The following is a 6,000-nucleotide window of genomic DNA, read 5'->3' as shown; positions in this document are numbered from 1 at the left end:
TGCACCCACCCCTCCTGTGTCTGGGCACTGCTGGGAGTGATAGGCACCCACCCCTCAAATGTCTGGGCACTGCTGGGAGAACTCTGCACCCACCCCTCCTGTGTCTGGGCACTACTGAGAGGACTCTGCACCCGACCCTCCTGTGTTTGGGAACTGCTGGGAGGACTCTGCACCCACCCCTCCTGTGTCTGGGCACTGCTGGGAGTGATAGGCACCCACCCCTAATATGTCTGGGCACTACTGGGAGGACTGTGCACCCACCTCTCCTGTGTCTGGGCACTGCTGGGAGGACTCTGCACCCACCCCTCCTGTGTCTGGGCACTGCTGGGAGGACTCTGCACCCACCCCTCCTGTGTCTGGGCACTGCTGGGAGTGATAGGCACCCACCCCTCATATGTCTGGGCACTGCTGGGAGGACTCTGCACCCACCCCTCCTGTGTCTGGGCACTGCTGGGAGTGATAGGCACCTACCCCTCATATGTCTGGGCACTGCTGGGAGGACTCTGCACCCACCCCTCCTGTGTCTGGGCACTGCTGGGAGTGATAGGCACCCACCCCTCATATGTCTGGGCACAGCTGTGAGGACTCTGCACCCACCCCTCCTGTGTCTGGGCACTGCTGGGAGGACTTTGCACCCACCCCTCCTGTGTCTGGGCACTGCTGGGAGGACTCTGCATCTACCCCTCCTGTGTCAGGGCACTGCTGGGAGGACTCTGCCCCCTCCTGTGTCTGGGCACTGCTGGGAGGACTCTGCACACACCCCTCCTGTGTCTGGGCACTGCTGGGAGGACTATGCACCCACCTCTCCTGTGTCTGGGCACTGCTGGGAGTGATAGGCACCCACCCCTCAGATGTCTGGGCACTTCTGGGAGGACTCTGCACCCACCCCTCCTGTGTCTGGGCACTGCTGGGAGGACTCTGCACCCACCCCTCCTGTGTCTGGGCACTGCTGGGAGTGATAGGCACCCACCCCTCATATGTATGGGCACTGCTGAGAGGACTCTGCACCCACCCCTCCTGTGTCTGGGCGCTGCTGGGAGGACTCTGCACCCACCCCTCCTGTGTCTGGGCACTGCTGGGAGTGATAGGCACCCACCCCTCATATGTCTGGGCACTGCTGGGAGGACTCTGCACCCACCACTCCTGTGTCTGGGCACTGCTGGGAGGACTCTGCACCCACCCCTCCTGTGTCTGGGCACTGCTGGGAGTGATAGGCACCCACCCCTCATATGTCTGGGCACTGCTGGGAGGACTCTGCACCCACCCCTCCTGTGTCTGGGCACTGCTGGGAGAGATAGGCACCCACCCCTCATATGTCTGGGCACTGCTGGGAGGACTCTGCACCCACCCCTCCTGTGTCTGGGCACTGCTGGGAGGACTCTGCACCCACCCCTCCTGTGTCTGGACACTGCTGGGAGTGATAGGCACCCACCCCTCATATGTCTGGGCACTGCTGGGAGGACTCTGCTCCCACCCATCCTGTGTCTGGGCACTGCTGGGAGGACACTGCACCCACCCCCCCAGTGTCTGGGCACATATGGGAGTGATAGGCACCCAACCCTCATATGTCTGGGCACTGCTGGATGGACTCTGCTCCCACCCCTCCTGTGTCTGGGCACTGCTGGGAGTGATAGGCACCCACCCCTTATATGTCTGGGCACTGCTGGGAGGACTCTGCACCCACCCCTCCTGTGTCTGGGCACTGCTGGGAGGACTCTGCACCCGCCCCTCCTGTGTCTGGGAACTGCTGGGAGGACTCTGCACCCACCCCTCCTGTGTCTGGGCACTGCTGGGAGTGATAGGCACCCACCCCTCATATGTCTGGGCACTGCTGGGAGGACTGTGCACCCACCTCTCCTGTGTCTGGGCACTGCTGGGTGGACTCTGCACCCACCCCTCCTGTGTCTTGGCACTGCTGGGAGGACTCTGCACCCACCCCTCCTGTGTCTGGGCACTGCTGGGAGTGATAGGCACCCACCCCTCATATGTCTGGGCACTGCTGGGAGGACTCTGCACCCACTCCTCCTGTGTCTGGGCACTGCTGGGAGGACTCTGCACCCACCCCTCCTGTGTCTGGGCGCTGCTGGGAGGACTCTGCACCCACCCCTCCTGTGTCTGGGCACTGCTGGGAGTGATAGGCACCCACCCCTCATATGTCTGGGCACTGCTGGGAGGACTCTGCACCCACCCCTCCTGTGTCTGGGCACTGCTGGGAATGATAGGCACCCACCCCTCATATGTCTGGGCACTGCTGAGAGGACTCTGCACCCACCCCTCCTGTGTCTGGGCGCTGCTGGGAGGACTCTGCACCCACCCCTCCTGTGTCTGGGCACTGCTGGGAGGACTCTGCACCCACCCCTCCTGTGTCTGGGCACTGCTGGGAGTGATAGGCACCCACCCCTCATATGTCTGGGCACTGCTGGGAGGATTCTGCACCCACCCCTCCTGTGTCTGGGCACTGCTGGGAGAGATAGGCACCCACCCCTCATATGTCTGGGCACTGCTGGGAGGACTCTGCACCCACCCCTCCTGTGTCTGGGCACTGCTGGGAGGACTCTGCACCCACCCTCCCTGTGTCTGGACACTGCTGGGAGTGATAGGCACCCACCCCTCATATGTCTGGGCACTGCTGGGAGGACTGTGCACCCACCTCTCCTGTGTCTGGGCACTACTGGAAGGACTCTGCACCCACCCCTCCTGTGTCTGGGCACTGCTGGGTGGACTATGCACCCACCCCTCCTGTGTCTGGGCACTGCTGGGAGTGATAGGCACCCACCCCTCATATGTCTGGGCACTGCTGGGAGGACTCTGCACCCACCCCTCCTGTTTCTGGGCACTGCTGCGAGTGATAGGCACCTACCCCTCATATGTCTGGGCACTGCTGGGAGGACTCTGCACCCACCCCTCCTGTGTCTGGGCACTGCTGGGAGGACTCTGCACCCACCCCTCCTGTGTCTGGGCACTGCTGGGAGGACTCTGCACTAGGCCTGGGCGAAGCACTACGCTACGCTCGCGTAGTTTGCGAAGTTCGCGCTACTTCGCACTACGCGAACTGCACGTAGCACAGTGCGAACACGCGTAGCGTAGTGTTGCGTAGTGCTGCGGTCATTTTTTGCTTGCTCGCGGTCCTCAACGTCAAGTTGGCGACCGCGAGCAAGCAAAATGACATCCTGGCGAGACTTTTTCCTTGTTCGTGATCGCGAGCATGGAAAATAAACCTCCCGGCGAGATTCCCAACGCGAGAAGGTCAGGTTTCTCATTGCGAGGGGTCGCGTATGCTCGCGACCGCTCGCGATGAGAAACTACCAGTTCGCGTTGAGAAAGCTGCAGCTCGAGTAAAAATCTACTCGAGCAGCAGAAAACTACAGCTCGCACTGTGCAAGATGCCATTTTCAATGATTGCACAGTGCCGGTTGCTTGTCCGCACTGTGCAATCATTGAAAACAACATCTGGCACAGTGCGAACATGTTACTTCGCAGTTCGCGAAGTGCTACGCGTAGCTCGCGTAGTGCGAACTTCACTTTGCGTAACTTCGCGAAGTGCTACTTCGCGAACTACGCCCACCCTTACTTTGCACCCACCCCTCCTGTGGCTGGGCACTGCTGGGAGTGATAGGCACCCGCCCCTCATATGTCTGGGCACTGCTGGGAGGACTCTGCACCCACCCCTCCTGTGTCTGGGCACTGCTGGGAGGACTCCGCACCCACCCCTCCTGTGTCTGGGCACTGCTGGGAGGACTCTGCATCCACCCCTCCTGTGTCTGGGCACTGCTGGGAGGACTCTGCACCCTCCTGTGTCTGGGCACTGCTGGGAGGACTCTGCACCCACCCCTCCTGTGTCTGGGCACTGCTGGGAGGACTCTGCATCCACCCCTCCTGTGTCTGGGCACTACTGGGAGGACTCTGCACCCACCCCTCCTGTGTCTGGGCACTGCTGGGAGCACTCTGCACCCACCCCTCCTGAGTCTGGGCACTGCTGGAAGGACTCTGCACCCACCCCTCCTGTGTCTGGGCACTGCTGGGAGTGATAGGCACCCACCCCTCATATGTCTGGGCACTGCTGGGAGGACTCTGCACCCACCCCTCCTGTGTCTGGGCACTGCTGGGAGGACTCTGCACCCACCCCTCCTATGTCTGGGCACTGCTGGGAGTGATAGGCACCCACCCCTCATATGTCTGGGCACTGCTGGGAGGACTCTGCACTCACCCCTCCTTGTCTGGGCACTGCTGGGAGGACTATGCACCCACCCCTCCTGTGTCTGGGCACTGCTGGGAGTGATAGGCACCCACCCCTCCTGTGTCTGGGCACTACTGAGAGGACTCTGCACCCACCCCTCCTGTGTCTGGGCACTGCTGGGAGTGATAGGCACCCACCCCTCATATGTCTGGGCACTGCTGGGAGGACTCTGCACCCACCTCTCCTGTGTCTGGGCACTGCTGGGAGGACTCTGCACCCACCCCTCCTGTGTCTGGGCACTGCTGGGGCTGATGGCCACACACCCCTATGTGTCTGTCCACTGGCGTGGTGCGACCCATACCCACTCTCTTAAGGCGTGGGTACGTGCCGTACCACCATTGTTGGGGTGACGTAGGGGTACGGCCCATACCCACGCCTTAAGAGCGGGGGTATGGGTCATACCACGCACACCCCTACGTCACCCAAACAATGGCGGTACGGCCCGTACCCACGTCCCAAAGGCATGGGTACGAGCCGTACCGCCATTGTTGGGGTGCCGTAGGGGTACGGCCCGTACCCACGCCTTAAGAGCGTGGGTGCGGGTCGTACCACGCCCACCCCTACGTCACCCCAACAATGGTGGTACGGCTGGTACCCACATCCCAAAGGCATCGGTACGAGCCGTACCGCCATTGTTGGGGTGCCGTAGGGGTACGGCCCGTACCCACGCCTTAAGAGCGTGGGTACGGGTCGTACCAAGCCCACCCCTACGTCACCCCAACAATGGCGGTACGGCCCATACCCATGTCCCAAAGGCATGGGTACGGGTCGTACCACGCCCACCCCTACGTCACCCCAACAATGGCAGTACGGCCCGTACCCACGTCCCAAAGGCATGGGTACGGGTCGTACCACGCCCACCCCTACGTCACCCCAACAATGGCGGTACAGCCCATACCCACGTCCCCAAGGCATGGGTACGGGCCGTACCGCCATTGTTGGGGTGACGTAGTGGTGGGCGTGGTACGACCCGTACCCACGCTCTTAAGGCGTGGGTACGGTGCGTACCACAATTGTTGTGTTGCCGGTTCGCATCCATGTCGACTTCTGTTGTGTGGGACGCAGGCCTTGGTGGAGACGCCCCCACCCCCCGAAGTGACCATGCCCTGGGGGTCAGGTATGTACAGGGCATATATGAATTTTGACTTGGGTGGGGGTTATGTTTCCTGCCCCTGCCCCCCCCCTTTGCCCCTGGGTGTTGTTCTGACCTTCTGCGGCATCTTCGTCCGTTCCTGTACACCAGGTGGACTGCTATGAGGGCCGGGATGACACGTAGGTTGGGGTCCATGGCTGTCCGACGCGTACAGGTGCTCCTTCTGCGCGTCGTCCTGATTTCCCGGCAGTTTTTGGCTGCCGTAAAATATTATCCGTGCGGAGTGACGTGGGCACAAATCGTACTTGCTGGTTCGTGAAACGCTGCCTGACTCCGTCCGGACGTCACGCCCGCGGTGTCCCGGATCCGATTTGTATGTTACTTTTTTGCCGGTTGGTGTTTTGTACGAATCGTACGGAAACGGTGTTTCTGTACGAATCGTACTTGCGGGTTTGTAAGGTTTTTTTCCCGGGTACGGGTCGGACGGAGAAAACGCTCCGTCCGACGATTCGTACCCGGTTTTTCCAGGATCGGGATCGACACCAAAATGTGCCATTTCTGTGCCTGAAAAATTACGGAGTCTATTCGTTTTCAAACTGGTATTTGAACCAAATGCTTTGGTTTTCACTAACGAGGTGAAATTAGCTTTTGAATTCTGCACCCTACACCT

This window comes from Triturus cristatus, chromosome 3_2 (genome assembly GCF_964204655.1).
Source record: "Triturus cristatus chromosome 3_2, aTriCri1.1, whole genome shotgun sequence".
NCBI lineage: Eukaryota > Metazoa > Chordata > Amphibia > Caudata > Salamandridae > Triturus > Triturus cristatus.
The sequence above is the reverse complement of the archived record's forward strand: the minus strand, read 5'-3'. Positions refer to the sequence as shown.